Source organism: Cloeon dipterum, chromosome 1 (assembly GCF_949628265.1).
Source record: "Cloeon dipterum chromosome 1, ieCloDipt1.1, whole genome shotgun sequence".
Lineage (NCBI taxonomy): Eukaryota > Metazoa > Arthropoda > Insecta > Ephemeroptera > Baetidae > Cloeon > Cloeon dipterum.
The window spans coordinates 37,659,029-37,675,227 of NC_088786.1; the positions used below are offsets into that span (position 1 = coordinate 37,659,029).

Sequence of the window (16,199 nt, forward strand, 5' to 3'; positions counted from 1 at the left end):
ATTTACCACCTGGCACTGGCAGCATAAACACTCGCACTGAAAAGAGGCCGCTGGATTCTCCCCTAAAAGCAAAGCAGCCTCGCAGTCGTCTTCTTGTCCTCGACCAGCTCGCTGTATCTGTGTGTTCTCTCTCCCGCCGCACAGCAACCAAAATGGTAAGAATAATTTTAAAAACTTGCAGTGGAGTTCCTTTCCTTTATTTCTAACTAGTTAAAATTTAAAAACCGTGCCTGCTAATAATTTTGAGGCGTGTTTTTCTACAAATAAAAGCCACCACGCTGGAGCACATTTGCATGAGTTTTTACTGTCACTGTGCTTGTGCAATCATTTTAGAAGTTACCTTGTTTAAAGAAGATAACTAAACTGCGTGTTTTAATTAATTTTCAAGTTGCTTAATTTGTTATTCGGTACAATGCTAATAGTACGGTGCGCGTGGACATTTGTGGAACAGCGCCGAGCCAATCTTTCCGCTTCCAAAAGTTATCCGGGGGCCGAAAGAGTTTTGCAGAAAGGCCCATTGGGGCCCGGCAGGCACCCCCGGAGTAAACCGCTTACCTGTTTGCCCGTGCGACCTTCAGGAGCTGAGCTAGGAATTTTTAAAGGTCGAAAAATGGTCTGTGACATTTCAAAAGTTTGGTTTTCTGGGCCCGGCCGGGGCCCCGTGGGCCGACGGACGGTGTTTTCTACACCAGACGATGCGCCTCATTAGTGCCGGTTTGCCCGTGTGCAGTTTTTCAAAATCTGAACATTTTTCGAAACGCGGCGTGTAATTTTAGGCGAAATTTTCGAAATATCAAAATATTTTTCGCAAGTAGGAGTATTTTAGTCGGACATGCCGCCTAGCCACCTCGTCTAAGGATAAAGATAATTTTGTGATATTTTTTCTCAAATCGTTCACAAGGTTTGGCCTGGGCGGTAAAAGAAAACCGCCTTTATTTTGACAACTTCCGACCGCCACGTATCTCGCGATTGAAAACAATAAAAATCAAAATTCGGTGCCGTGGCGATTTGGCAAATTTATCTGGCTATCGTTTAGGACCAAGTACGGCTTGATCCCACACAAAGAAAAAATTTTCTCAAATTGAGCCTAAAAAGTAAGCGCGCAGCGATGCAGCGCGAGCGAGGCCCAACTTTCCGGCTCAATTTGAGCCGATTGAAGTTTCAGGCTCAATTTGAGCCTGAAAACGCAGTGCGGGCAGCGCGGCTCAAATTGATCCCGAGCGGGCCGATTCTTTTCTCAAAGCTACATGTTAAAATAGTACTTCCCTGGCCGAAATTAATGGGTTTTCGACGCCGAAACCGGGTCTCTGCCGACGAAATGTTGACCGGTCGACAGGAGTCCTTAATGCACATAACTGCTCCTGGAAACAATCTTTCATTTGGAAGTTTTCTCCAAGGTTTGCAATTGTCATGGGACATCGTTTGAGTCTTTCCTAAATTTCAAAATAGTATTCAAAAATGCATTTAAATTTAAATAACTATAAAAATATCCATCCCTGCGCCGCTGCACCCACCATATTTTGTGATTGCTGCGTTTTGCCGTGCCCCAATCAGGGAAAACAGAACAAAGACGCCACTGGCCTTTATTGAAGCAGCGAGATGCGGCAGGGAAAAACCCTAATCTGGAAAACGGACTTGCTCAACTTAAAAGAATTATTTTTTAACAAAGAACCATCTGGTATTGCCACAAGTTAAATATATTTTAGAATTATATGCACAGTTCGTTTAGCTTGTTGCTCCCCGCGCCACTTAACGCGCGTGTTTTGCGCCTGCTTTTAAAGAGCTTTAATCAAAATTATGTTCGATGTAAAAATATTTATTGTTTGAGCAATGTTGAAAATGTTAAAATTACGTAAAAGGTAATTTAATGGTGGGGCGTTGCAGAGAAAAATAACCATTCGTTGCGAGGGCGGTTGAGGCCGCCGCCAGATTTACCACCTGCGGCAACAATAATACTCGCACTCGCGATGCGCGCACGGAAAAGACGCTCCAGGATCCATCCCTAACAGCGAGGAGACTCGCATTTGTGTGCTCGCCCTCGCTCGCTCGCTACGTGTGTGTTCTGTTCTCTCTCCCGCTGCAGCTGCACACGCAACAAAAATGGTAAGAATAGCTTTTTCAAACTCGCATTCGAGTTCCTTTCCTTAATTAATAAGAGATAAAAATATAAAAACCTTGCCAGCTAATAATTTTGAGGCGTGTTTTTAGTACAATTAAGCAGCCAAGCTTCCAATTTAAATTGGATGGAGCACATGGTTCGCGTGAAATTAATTGTTTTATTCTGTGCTATTGTATTTAGTTTCCTTGATGTGAGCGCAAATGAAAGCGTGCACTTGCCTTGTTTTAAATTAAATCAATTAATTGTCGACTGTTTCGTTTTTAAGTTTCTCAATTTATTTAAATAATAAGTTTTGTTTTATTTTTTTTCAATGTTGAGTGTCAAATGTTTTGTTGGATTATTTTTCTATTGTTTTCCTTAATTTACTTGAAATTCGGCGTGCATATGCTGGTTTTCGCCCAATTTGCACTCCTGCGTCAATTTTTGGCGGGTTTAGGGGTGGACGGGGCGGAAGAGGGTTGCGATGAGGCTCCACGTACGCAGAAATTTACGGCAAGAACAACCAACGTTATTATTTTACCGGATGAGCCCTAGGAGCAAAGTTATGAATTTTTAAATATAAAAAACGCGACTTTTGACAATTCAAAATTTTTGTTTTCGGGGCCGAGCGGATGCTCCGAGGGCCAAAGGGTGGTGTTTCTGGGGGCAGTAGATGCGCCATAATAAGGCGCGTCCGCCCGTGGGACACAGGGAATTTATTTCGGCAACTTTAAAACAAAATCCTAATTTTCGGATTTTTCCCATTGACCCAGGTTTCAGTCGGATATTCCGCCTGCCTATCTGAGCTGGGTATCAGATAAAGATCATTTTTCAAGAGTTTCAGGATCAGGACTCTCCGTGTGAGTTTTGAGGTAGAGGAAAATTCGTGTTTTTGCGAAAACTTGCAAATTTCGGTCACCATAACTCGCGCTTGAAGACCAAAATTGTCAGGGTTAAACCTGAAGAGATAAAGATCGCAGTAATAATTGTTAATTACCGATATATAGCGACGCGATTTTTCGGGCGCCCACAGGAGAGGCAGCGCAAGAGCAACCCTCTCTCGCGAGCGCGCACACATTCGCTCTCGACCACACGCGAGCAAAAGTGTATAATTCTCTCGCTCTCCTGCTCGTCCCTTTGGGTAGCCATAAACTGTTCTTTCGCTGCTTCTGTGGTGTTGCAACCAGGTCGTCTTCCTTCTCGGACGCTTAAGTCCTCCCCGCAGCCCATAGCATTAATTATGGCATGGCTATAGAAGAACAGGCTTTTCGACCTCGTGAGAGAGGCAGGGTCGATTGCACACTTTTTGCGGCCCCTGCGCCGCGTTGCAGACAAAAGTCGAGCAAAATTCAGGAAGAATTGACGCGACATTTACCTGGCAATTTTTGAGACAAATCGCAACCTTGAATATTTTTACAAGATTGAATGTGAAGATTAAAAAACTTTAATTTTTAAATTTCCCAAAAAAGAATAACACGGGGAATAAAAAATAACCGATTTTATATTTTTTCAAAAAGCATGATATATTTTTCTTTAGCCTCGCACGACAGCAGGCGAAACGAAATGTTTGTTTTTTGTGAGAATATTCATTAAGCTATTTCATATCAGACCCGCACTACATATACGGGTGTTTTAATTACTAATACTTCTACCACGAGAATAGATAAATAAAACAAGTTGCACTACTAACAATAAAAGACGCATTTCGGTCACGGTTCCTCTTACCCACACCACCAACCTTCGTCGAGTCGCACCACCTGACCTCGCGACCATTCGCGGTTCTCTCGACGGTCAGTCGCCCGTCGGACCGGAGGTCAGTGGGCGCGAGCAGCCAGGGAGCCAGGTGAGCTGTGGAGAGACCCGTCGGACGCCCGCAGGGCCAAGCGGCACTGAAGCCCCTTGTCCATCAATACTAACTTGCGGTGCCGTGGGGATGAATTTTATTTGAGACAAGACACGCCCTTTGCAGAGCAGGTGATATCGGTGTATAGGCAGGAGGCAGGATGGCCCCAGTTATAATTATAAAAGTGCACCCTTGGTGTGGCCATCCTTCTTATAGGCCTAGGTTTCAATCCTCTTCCTCCCCGCTTGCTAGCGTATAGAGGGGTCGCGTTATACAGGTGATAAGAGGGGGAAAGTAGGCTCCTAAAACTTCCGCCGACAATATCTCCGGCGAATGAAAAAAAGTAAAAAAAGATCCACAATCGAAGCGAAACTTATCTGGAGTAATTTTAAGACAAAATATATGATCCGATGCGAGCAAAATCCTAGTTGGAGAAAATGTTTTAATTTCAAAATTTGCTCTTTACCGCCGTAACGACAACACAGGAAGTCGATAATTTCCATAGAGATGAAAATTTAAGAGATTTAACTGATGACTCAAATGCACGCAAAAAACCTCATCCGGTCTGGAAACCAAATTTCGGATTTATCGCACCCGTAGAAAAGTTTAAATTAATTTTTACGGTATGTTCACAACATGCAATGAGAGCACACAGGTTTCACGGGTGAAAATGGTTTGCTTCTATTAAATTTCGGATACTGAAAATATGGACCTGATGTAGATTTAATTTTCATAATTTCCTTCTTATTTTTGTCCACGACAGTGTCTGTTTGAAAAGGAGATAATGGGATCAAAAAATGCTGTCTAAAAATTTTATTTCCGCCTTTCATCCCTCGTTTCCATAAGAAAAAAACTGGCTCATCAATTAAATGTTATTTTACTTTTATACGCTGCACTTCTTGCTAAAACCTTTTTTCTTACAGGAACCGCGAAGCCTATTGGACCTGGCTATAAAAGCAGTGTGTGACAACATTGAAAATTATGACAAGGACTTGGTCAACACCTGTATTGGTAAGCAAAGCAATATCAAAAGATCAAAAATATAAAGCCCCTAAAAAGTATTGGAAAAAACGTATATGGAAAGTATACCCCAAAATAATTTTAATATAAGAACTAATACCAGTAAGTTGGCTTGAAATTTGAAGGAAATCCCAGGAGTTTCAAAGCAATCGGGTTATTTGAGCAGTTCAGGGATCCAATACTGGCTAACTATAAAATGTCAGAAATGACAAATGGCATATTATAGTTTGTAAAAGTGACTCGAAGTGCTCAAATAGCGAAACGGGCTGGGGACTCACCATTTGTTGGTTTACGAAAATTTCCAGCGGAATTAGGGGAAATTTCTGAAGTTTAGATTAAATGACCTCAGCGCGGGGAAGCGTAAATACGGCCAAATTGGGCATGCACTCATTTGGAGCCACTCGGGTCCCATTTCCCATGTTATCCGCTCCTTATTCTTGAGCATTGGTGACCTCATATCCCACGAGAAGTGCTTAACAGAAATGTTAAAACTGTATTTTGCAAAAGTAAAATGGGTAAACGGCGAATTAATTTCAGGACCCGTGCGGCAAAAGACACTTTACGCAGTGTTTCAAATGATGAAGAACCATCGCTTAGAGTGTGACGGTCAAGGAAACCACATGGACAAACTATGGGCAATTCTGCCTTTCGTGATCAACTCGAAATCCTATACAAAACTAAACACCGATGATCTGAAGCAAATGTACTGCAGATCCCGTACATGGTTGTCCAACTCTCGTTTTCAAGAGGTAAATTGACTTTTAAATACTTCGTTCCATAACATTAAATTACGAAAACATTTTCAGTTCATCCGGTGTTTAGGGTCGAACACTCCGAACCTGAAGAAATTATTTATCTCCAGTTGGCAAAATAAATCCCTTGGAGAACGCGAATTTGAATCGATTATTCAGCTCAAGAATTTGACCATCCTTGACTTACTTGATGTTGATGTCCACTTGTCAGGAATTTTGGACATTTCTCGTTGGTGCGAAAAATTAGAGATGATTAAAGCTACCAATGTCATAGTTGAAGAGGAACCTTCAATCATCGCCTTCAGGGATGACTTCGTGTACGTCGACATCGAGACGTTCAATGATAACTCTGGAAAGATATGGATGAGAATGGACACTACGATGCCCACATGGAAACCGATATTTGCTGCTCATACGCGATTCACCCAATTAACTCTTAGGCCAAAGGAAAATCGAGATTTCCTCTTGGCAGTACGGCTCGCTAAAAATCTGAAGAAAATAAATGTAAGAATTTGATTCCTTTTTTCCTATATTGCGAAAATTAGGTTAATTTTTTTATATTAATCATCAATTTTATTTTTCAGCTTCATTTATATGGATTGAAGGATATTGAAGAAATGGTAGAGTTTCCGCACCTTCGTGAAGTAAAATACGCAACGATTTATTGCGGCGGTGAACCGGCGCACGCATTGAGGTGTTTCATGAAAAGAAACGGACAGAGTCTGCAGGAGTTGTCTCTAGAGGGGGTTGAAAGCAAGGAGAACATGACCTTCTCCGAAATCTTCAGCTTATGCCCCAATCTGCACTCCTTGGAATTAGATGGTTGCATATTGGCTGAAAATGATGCGCCGGTTGATCCGCTGCAACAACTGAAACGATTTGAATGGAGGAATTATGAAGAACGGTAAGGATATCATTTAAAAATAATACTCTTCCTTTCAAAAGACCATTTTCTCTTAACCTGGTTGGCAATTTAAAGCTTCTGACACTCAACGAGACTTGTTATTTGGCATTTATCAGTTGATTTTAGTTTTTAAAGTCAGTCTTTAATTATTTTTGAACCACTGAACAAAACCGTCCCAATAACACCGCCGGGTAGATAACCTGGCACCTGAGTGGCCCGAGCGGTCGCAAAGGAGCTTGGGCCCAACGTGGCCATCTTTTCTTATCCCCGCCCCGAGGCTTTTAATTGAAACGCAAGGCATTTTTCCTTAAAGCCGCTGGAAAGGTGCGCAAACCAGCAAGTGGTGGGTCCTCCCAGCTCGTCAAGCATTTCGAGTCACTAAACTAACAACTTTTTGCCATCTCTGATATTGGGTAGTCAGCATTAGATCCCCGAACTGCTCAATAAATTTCCATTGCTTTGACGCCCTTAACAATGCGGCCCAACGCGTTTGTTTTTAGAAGCATTTATAATTTAAACAAAAATCCTGAGAAAGAGACAATATTAAAAACTCTCAATTATTTGACAAATTTTTTCTTGTTTAGCCACGGAGGTTGGAATGCTGAGGTTGCTTTTTCGAGCATTTTGTCGGCGCCGCTGCTAGAAGAACTCTACATTGACCTTCCCAAAATTAACTTCAGCGACAACGCCACCGTCATTGCTCGGATTGCGCGACGCGATATTTTGCAAAATCTCAAGACATTTGGCATGTATCAAACCTCGAGGATCAATTCCGAGGATGACCTTCTTGAAAACTCTTACTTAGAAAGTTTCACTGAATTGAGAAACGCTATTACTTCAGCAAACTCTGGTGTACAAAATGCTGAATATAAAGATATTGATTAATATTAAAAAAAATTGTTTGCACATGGGCGAGTGTATTTATGAAATTTCCATTTGATTTTTTTTATAGAAAAATGATAATTACGTTAGTTTCGACTAAAGAATTTTGTAAACTATTTACTTGAATCAGCGGGGACCAGATTTCGTGTGACGCGCAGATATGTCACCCGGAGAATTTGAGATGGTTGAAATGACGCAATTCATTTCCGAGTATCCATGAAAAGACGTTTCACGGATTTGATAAATGCTATCACTTCATTCATTTCTGCGCAAAGAATTTTTTTTTTTTACTATAGAAAATTTGAAAATATTTTTTTGTATTTCCACAAAAAATTAATGGTACCCTTACTGACCCGCAATATAACTTACTCTGAAAAATGCAGGTTTTTTATTTTTTAAACACACCTCTCAGAAAAATTATTCATTTTCTATTTACAAAAAATATTAATAAAGTTTTTATTCTTTTAAAAATGGCTGGTTTAAACAAAAATATTTTAATAGTAAAATATGAAAATACGTGATTTAATTATTATCCAATCTGTATCACAATCAAAATCTTGTTTATTATAAATAAAATTTCATTTCTTAAAAATGATTAATTTACTAAACCCGCGCGCGCTATAATTCTCTTACCCGATTCTTGACTCGCTCCATTCACCAGCCTTTTTTTAACACTCGATCGTTTACCCAAGCACGAACACTTTAGGTTCAAAGAATTAATTAAGAGCTATAAAATTGCCCTTATATATTTTCTGAAAAAGTAAATACAGGATTATTTAATAGCATCTGGAAGAGAAAAACAAACAGCATATAAAAAAAATATTTTAATGCGTTAAGAAACTCGAGTGTAGCAGCCGAAAATTCGCAGGAAATCTCATTTTGTAAGCTTGCAGGATCTATAAGAAACTAAGAATCGTGTGTGAATAGTTTCTGCAGCTACATTTTGCCAAATTTCAAGAGTTAACAGTGGTAACTTGATATTTTAACGCGATCGAGGGTTAAACTTACCTGTCACGTGTCCTGGGATCGATCTGGTCGAGACGGACTCTTTGGAGGCTGACCGGAGCTTGTATCTCATCAAATCTGGACCGGTGAGTGCTGACAACCCTTTTATTTTCTCTATTAATCTATTTTGGGCATACAAACCCTACTCGTCACTCATTTGCCGTCGTCTGCAACTGTTAAAATCACCTCAAATTTTGCCTAAATTTTGAATAATCAGCGTGATGAAGAAAGCAGTCACGTGATTGGTCGGGGATTTAAACTCTTTTACCAATCGCATGCTCTCCTACATTCGCCAACTCTTTTAAAAATTTAAATTGTATGGCTCGAACGGCATTTAATTAATCGTTTGCTCTGCTGATCAGCAATTGAAATATTTTTAATAAAAAATTGTATTTTTCGTATTTTTATAATTATTTCTAAACACTCACGGTTCAGAAAAGAATTCGTATGATTTTTTCAAAAAGGCTAAATTAAACAATATTCAAATATCAGTTCGGAAATTCATACAACGCACTTCAATTCAATTAATTGCGATTCGCCGTGCACTGCGCAAAGCAGAAAATTGAAGAAAGGCTGAGAGCTGAATTATCTCACGATTGAGCGACAGTTTTTGTCGGCGTCATTTATTCTGTGCGAGAACATGATATTAATTTAAAAGATAGCCAGTTTGTTCTCAAAACCGACCGCAGATGGGCTTCAAAAATGGCTGCTTTTGATAAACAAGTGCCCGCAGACAAAGGGCGGAAAGCTCGCCCGCTGGGTAGCCCAGCTCTCTGGAAGGAAATAAAAATATGTATTGTTGCAGGTGCGCTCTCCCGAGTGCAAGTGAAGAACGCTATACCCTCCGCACAAAAGACCAGCTGCCAGGGTTCCGATTTTCCGATTTGCTATTCACTGCATTTTTTGAGAAACGAGGAAATTTACTCCCCATAAGCCAGGGCTTGCATTGCGCAAAATGCAGCACCCCTTTTTTAGCGTAAAAAACGGTTTATAAAACAGTTATTTTATTTTTCCGCATTTCTTTTATTTACGATGCTGAAAATATTGGAGCCTTGGGTATATATATATATATATATATATATATATATATATATATATATATATATATATATATATATATATATATATATATATATATATATATATATATATATTGGGTTTTTTAGCCTGGTTAAAACAGAAAAACCCGGGTGGATTTAATCCCTGCCAGCTGGAAGCCGCCCAACATCGCCTTGTCTGCATCTCTTGTCTGCGACTAAATATATATATATTGGGAGAGAATTCGAGCCGCCTTTTATGCCACCCGCGCTGCTGCGGAGATACGCGGCTTGGCTGAAGGGTAAGGCGCATTGTGTGAAGGGTCTTTGTTGTTTCTCTTAGGAAATCACAAAAAAAATACTGTGGAATGCAGGAAGAGACACAGCAGTGCAGATAAAAATAGGAGGGACGATCTCACAATTCATTTCGAGAGCGGTGTTATTGGCACCCGGGGGTTTCAGCATTCGTGCCAGTGCAGTGCGCGCCCTTCCCGCTCCGAGGACAGGGATGAAAAGAGCAAAAAACTATGAAAAAATTGTTAAAATTACGTAAAAGGTATTTTAATGGTCTTGCAGAGATAAAGGGAAGATTTCACAACGTATTGTCAGAGCGTGTAAGGGTGCTGCCAGGTGTAATAACAAAAGCAACCTTCTCACTCACAATGGCCATTGAAAAGAGAGGCCTCCCCGCCCTCCCCGATTCTCCCATTAAAGCAAAGGAGACTGGCAGTCGCATTTTTACCTTCGCTCGCTTCAAAAGATCAATAAATTTTACAATTAAGATATGACGTTTCCCTTCATTGTTTAAAAATGGAACTTTAACCGCCGGAATCTTTAATGGTCAAATTAATCTATCACCACATACGGATCTCAGGCTCCCAAGTGGACATCCCAAGTGGACGGCTCCCAAGTGGACGTCCCCACTCTAAATCGGTCCTCCCACTTAATGCACTCCATGTGATACCCCTTCCCTCCTGGAGTGTGGTGTTAAGGAAGGAGCAGGAGATCCTTTGGTTCCAGCACGAGCTTCACAGACACTGTTGCCAGGTTGCACCTTTTCAAAGGTACTACTCCTAAGTGGACGGCTCCAAAGTGGACGTCTCCAAAATGGAGAGTACACAAGCGGAAAATGACCTAGTGGCATTTTTCAAAAGGGAAAAACCATTTTCCAAGGAAAAGGCCAATATTCCAAGGATATTAACCCTTTTACAATGGAAATGCCCATTTTCCGAGGGAAATTATCCTTTAACGTGGGAAGCAACACTTTCCAAAGGGAACTGCCCCTTGCACATGCATGGGAATGCCCGTTTCCCTGGGCAATCTCCGGAGACACTGTTTCCAGGTTGCACCTTCACAAAGGTACTACTCCAAAGTAGAAGTCTCCCAAGTGGACGGCTCCCAAATGGACATCTCAAAAGTGGATAGTGACCAAGTGTCATTTTTCAAAATGGAAACGCCCCTTTTCCGAGGGAAAACACCCTTTAACAAGGGAAATAACCCTTTTCAAAGGGAAATAACCCTTTTCAAAGGGAAATGACCCTTTTCCAAGGGAAATAACCCTTTTCCAAGGGAAATAACCCTTTTCCAAGGGAAATAACCCTTTTCAAAGGGAAATAACCCTTTTCAAAGGGAAATGACCCTTTTCCAAGGGAAATGACCCTTTTCCAAGGGAAATAACCCTTTTCCAAGGGAAATAACCCTTTTCCAAGGGAAATAACCCTTTTCAAAGGGAAATAACCCTTTTCCAAGGGAAATGTCCCTTTCCCAGAGAAAGTACTCATTTCTCAGGAGAAATAACCCTTTCCCAAGGGAACTAGACCTTGCCCATGTGAAATGCCCGTTTCCCAGGGTAATCTCTACAGACACTGTTGCCAGGTTGCACCTTTACAAAGGTACTACTCCCAAGTAGAAGTCTCCCAAGTGGACGGCTCCCAAGTGGACGGCTCCCAAGTGGACGGCTCCCAAGTGGACGGCTCCCAAGTGGACGGCTCCCAAGTGGACGGCTCCCAAGTGGACGGCTCCCAAGTGGACATCTCAAAAGTGGATAGTGTCTACGTGCCATTTTTTAAATGGAAACGCCCCTTTTCCGAGGAAAAACACCCTTTAACGAGGGATTAACCCTTTTCCAAAGGAAATGTCCTTTTCCCAGAGAAAGTACTCCTTTTCCAGGAGGTTGGGATATCTCCTAAAGCTTACCTTAAACTTAATTGAGATTAACTTTCGTTAAATTTCCAGCGTAAAATTTGCTATTTATCTAGAAAATTGAGACAAATTGATTGAACGCACGTGGTCAACGTGGTGCGTTCAATTTATTCATGGGTATAACAGGAGTTATTTTTCAATTACTTTTGCCATTTTAGATATTTAAGAATTTGTTCATTTAAATTGACACATTATTGTTGTTATATCTGTCAGCACGTGGTTGAGACTGCTCTCCGCTTTTCTTGGGATCCAAATTAAAAAACTAGAAGTCACTAAAGACTATAGTTGAAATATTTTTAAATCTCCTTCCATATTGCATTCAACTTAGCAGTATCTAAAGAAACTGGAACCTGAATCCTAAACTCTAAAGTTTTAATTTTTCGCAACAGATAAATACTGTATTGAAAATTGAAATGCACGGATGATGTTTGATTGATAATTTTTCAAATGGAATAATTAAATTTTGCTCGCAGTAAAATTATAATTGTCATTTTTAATAGCCAACTTAATAAAAAATAGGCAACAAAAATTAATTTAATTTCTGTCAACTTTGAGCTACTTAAATTAACGATTAACTTTTACAAAGATATGTGATTTATATTTATGTATTTTTTAAATTAATTTTTCCTGGAAATCATAATCAAATAGAAGATGATCAACGATTTTAAGGTATTCATTTTTTGAAAACATTAGTACAATTTAATTGAAGGATTAAATTTAATATAGATCGGTGTCTACTGTGGAGATTTTTGCCTGTTTGCCTATTTTTTCAGAATATTTAAAAATTCTAAGATTCAAATTACAAGCCTTATTTAATTTATTTTGGTTTCTTTTTTAACGATCCGAACTATTTTGCAACATAATTTCCATGGAAACTAAGAATTTTCCATGGAAATTTTAAATAAAATCACTGCATATGTAGCAATCAAATTTTACTATTCGTGATTTAATGCACGATTTCGGTTTACTTGACTATATTAGAATCGTTGAAAGAGTAAGCGGTGTGAACCTTAAAAATTACCCTGAGGAAACATATTTTGAAAAAAATAAAAGGAAGTAAATTTAGTAGGAATAATAAAACCATGCGTATCGCTGGGGCTGCAAGCGTTTTTTATCTGATGGATGTTTAGGGATGTTTTCGAGGAAGCTTGAAAGAGTGTTACACTGCAAGTCAGGGGTGAGAAAATGACACTGCGCTGCAGTGAGAAAATATCACCCCACCGCATCTCACTGCTGCGCGGAGCGAAAAACTCAACATTGACACCCCAGGTATAGTGACATACGGCGTGGTGAGATATTCTCACTGCAGCGCAGTGACATTTTCTCACCCCTGACTTGCAGTGTATAGACAATGCTTTCAACTGAACCTTAAAAAATTATTATTTGGGTTAAATGGAAAATTACAACTCTATTGTTGCTGCTTGAAAAAGGGTCAAATTGTTCAAGAACAATTTGCAGTTTAAACTAAATTATAAACAACGAGCACTTCATAACTCTTTACATGCATAATACATTGAATCATGTTGTTTGCAAGTAATTGGCGATTTCCCTGATTATTTACGTATACAGGTGTGTGTTTTTGGTATTATTTTAACAGAATTTAAGAAATAAATTTAAGTTTTTATGAAAATTTATCAGTTTTTGGCATTTTATGCCTGAAATATAAAAATTAGAAAAAAGTTTATCTGAAAATAAACTTTCTTTTAAGAGTGCCGAAGCCAAATTTTAATGATTCGTGCTTCCAAAGTTTGCAGATTTTTAATAATTTAAGTTTAAACATTTTTTCATCCATAAAATCTGCGGGAGAAAAAACCAGCGCTCGCCTCTACTACAGTTCAAACGGCTTCAAATGATTTCCAGGATAGTTGATTTTCAATATTCCATATCTCCGCTCCTATTGCAAATTTTGAAACAGTTTTTGAAAAATAAGAAAAGAAATGAATTATTATTAATTATCATGATTTTTTTTCGAACAATTATTTCATTTTCTGAACTTTTTGGCAAATTTTGATAGTGAAGGGATAGATTTTCTTTGCTCATAATGTTCTAAAAAATAAAATATTCAAGTATTGAAAAAATTAGCTACCTAAGTCTATCGAGACCAAAGTTATTTAATATAATTCTCGCCTATTTTGCGTTACATTTCCTTGCAGTCACTTTTTACGCGCCACTAAAAGAGGCGTTGGCGGCAAAATAAAAAATAAGTTTATTTAAAAAACGCTAATCACCACAAACTTGATCTTTTCAAACAAATATTTTAAATAGATATTCAAAACTTTTGCGTCTCGAGAATAATTTTGAATGGTTGCCGTGTGACAAAAAATTATCAAAAATGCATAATTTTTGTATAAAAGTGCATTTATTGGGGTGAAATTAAAGAGATAAATTTACAACAAAATTCTAGGATGTAGGTTTCATGTTGGGGTAATTGGCTGTCATGTTCATTAAACCAGAAATGAAGCATGTGATTAAATAAACAATTATAAATAACCAAAAAACAGCAATCCCCCCAATCTATTGAAGCTTTTATTTTGTGTTCTGTTAGCCCAAATTCAATCAAACCAACACAATTACCCGCATAAAAAAATATCACCTGAGAATGTTCTAAGAATATACCGATTTCGCCCAGGATTAATCTAAAAAATTAATTATATATGAACTTATGATACGGTTTTTCGTGATACTGGATTAATCTGTAGATTAATTTAAGAGAATATCCTTAGAATGTTCCAGGATTATTCTGCCGGGGTTTGTTTCAAAAAGCTCTAAAGAATGATCCTAGAACATTCTCATAATATACTTATGGATTAATCTTTGGATTGATCTGGGATTAATATTTAGCGTATCAAATCTTTATATAGGATTATTCTTTTTTGATCATCCTGGAACATTCTTTGGTTAATCTAATATTATTTTAAGGTCAATATTAAGTGTGACAAATATTATCCCTAAGTTATTTTTAAAATTACTTCAGATTGTTCCTAGAATATTTCAAAATATGATATAACTGCGATTTAATTGGGAATTACTTAAATAATTACAAACTTATTTAGTTAAATTTTTAAAATTTATTGGTTTTTCATCATATCAGGTACAAAATTTTCTCTCATTCGATGCCAGCACCGCCAATCTTGAAGCCCAAACTGCAGAACTTAAACGATTGTATCTTTTCCCGTCGTGCAAAACATCTGCGGACGGCTTGAAGCTAAAAAAAGGGAGCGACTCGTAGAAAAAAATAAATAAAAGCTTTTTTCAATCAGCTTTGCTTGGAAAATGGAAGGTAGAAGTATGTCAAGTTCATGCAAAATATTTTTCCATTTTCCATGCGAAGCCAATTGAATCAGAATGTGTAATACAAATTCTCGTAAGCGTACAAAAAAAGCGACCGCGATTTACATGGAAAAATTATATTTTTCATCACCGATTTACAGTTTCCGCCACCCAAACTTATTTATGAGGTTCTAATTAAGAACATTTGGGACTGGAGAGGATCCCATATCAAAATATTGGTGGCGAAAACCGTACAAGTAGCAGCGAAAAGTGTAATTTTACCATAAATCCGTTGGATTTCAAAGTTGCGCGATCTGTTCTAATTTCTTTGGACGCTAATCTATAAAATGAGACTTACCCTGTTAACCGTAAGATCCCAGGCCATCCGTCCGAGTCCGCGGGACGTCCGTGATGTCCCTTATTGACGGCGTCCTGCGTCCGTTAATAACTTCGATTTGAACGGCGGTTGACCGTTGACGCGTTAGACAAAGAGAGCGAAGCAGGATTTTGTAAGTCTCTTGCTGCTGCCACCGCCCGTCGCCCCTCCCCCGCTCCACAACAGAGGCAGGCAGCAGGCATTCCATGCAAGTGCGTGCATGCATGTGCAGCCGCCGCTACCACGCGCACACTAAAATCGCCCTTTTAACCCTTTTTTGTCCTTCTGATTTTTTATTCAAATTGGCCCGTTTGTCGGTAGCATTAATTAAGACTCCTTGTGTTAAGAAATTAATTTATTCAATCGCATTTATGATTTTTACCCTTTTTAATCTGGGCAGATACTTTGAAAAATAAAGGCATCATAATTTTGTGTTAAGATTATGAAAAATTTGTTAGGTTTTAATATAAAAATTGAATCCATCGCATTAATTAAAAAATATTTGCGAGAAAAAATAATTTTTGTGATAACGATTTCAAAATATTTAACAGTATGGCAGTTCATTTTCTTGATTAAATTATGTTTCATACTTATTTTTATATTTTTAATTGTAAGAAAAATATCTAAGTTCTTCTCTTTTAGGGGTTTTTTAAAGAATATTCTAGGAACATTAAAAAAATATTGAGAATTCATCTCAGAATGATCCATAGAATAATCTGGGGATATTCTATTAACTATATTCAAATTTCCCCTTTGGGATTATTCTAGGGATATTCTTGTAATTTAATCTCTAGATTAACTTTAAAACAT

The 16,199-nt window shown here is 38.5% G+C and overlaps 1 long non-coding RNA gene across 1 annotated transcript; it reads right to left on the reverse strand.

The window, feature by feature from the left end:
* Positions 1–14,788: 14,788 nt before the first annotated feature.
* Positions 14,789–15,821, reverse strand: LOC135948183 (uncharacterized). Its single transcript, XR_010575784.1, has 2 exons — positions 15,372–15,821; positions 14,789–14,948 (listed from the first exon to the last, which is right to left on the reverse strand). It is a non-coding gene; the product is annotated as an uncharacterized LOC135948183 (long non-coding RNA).
* Between the last annotated feature and the right edge of the window lie 378 nt (positions 15,822–16,199).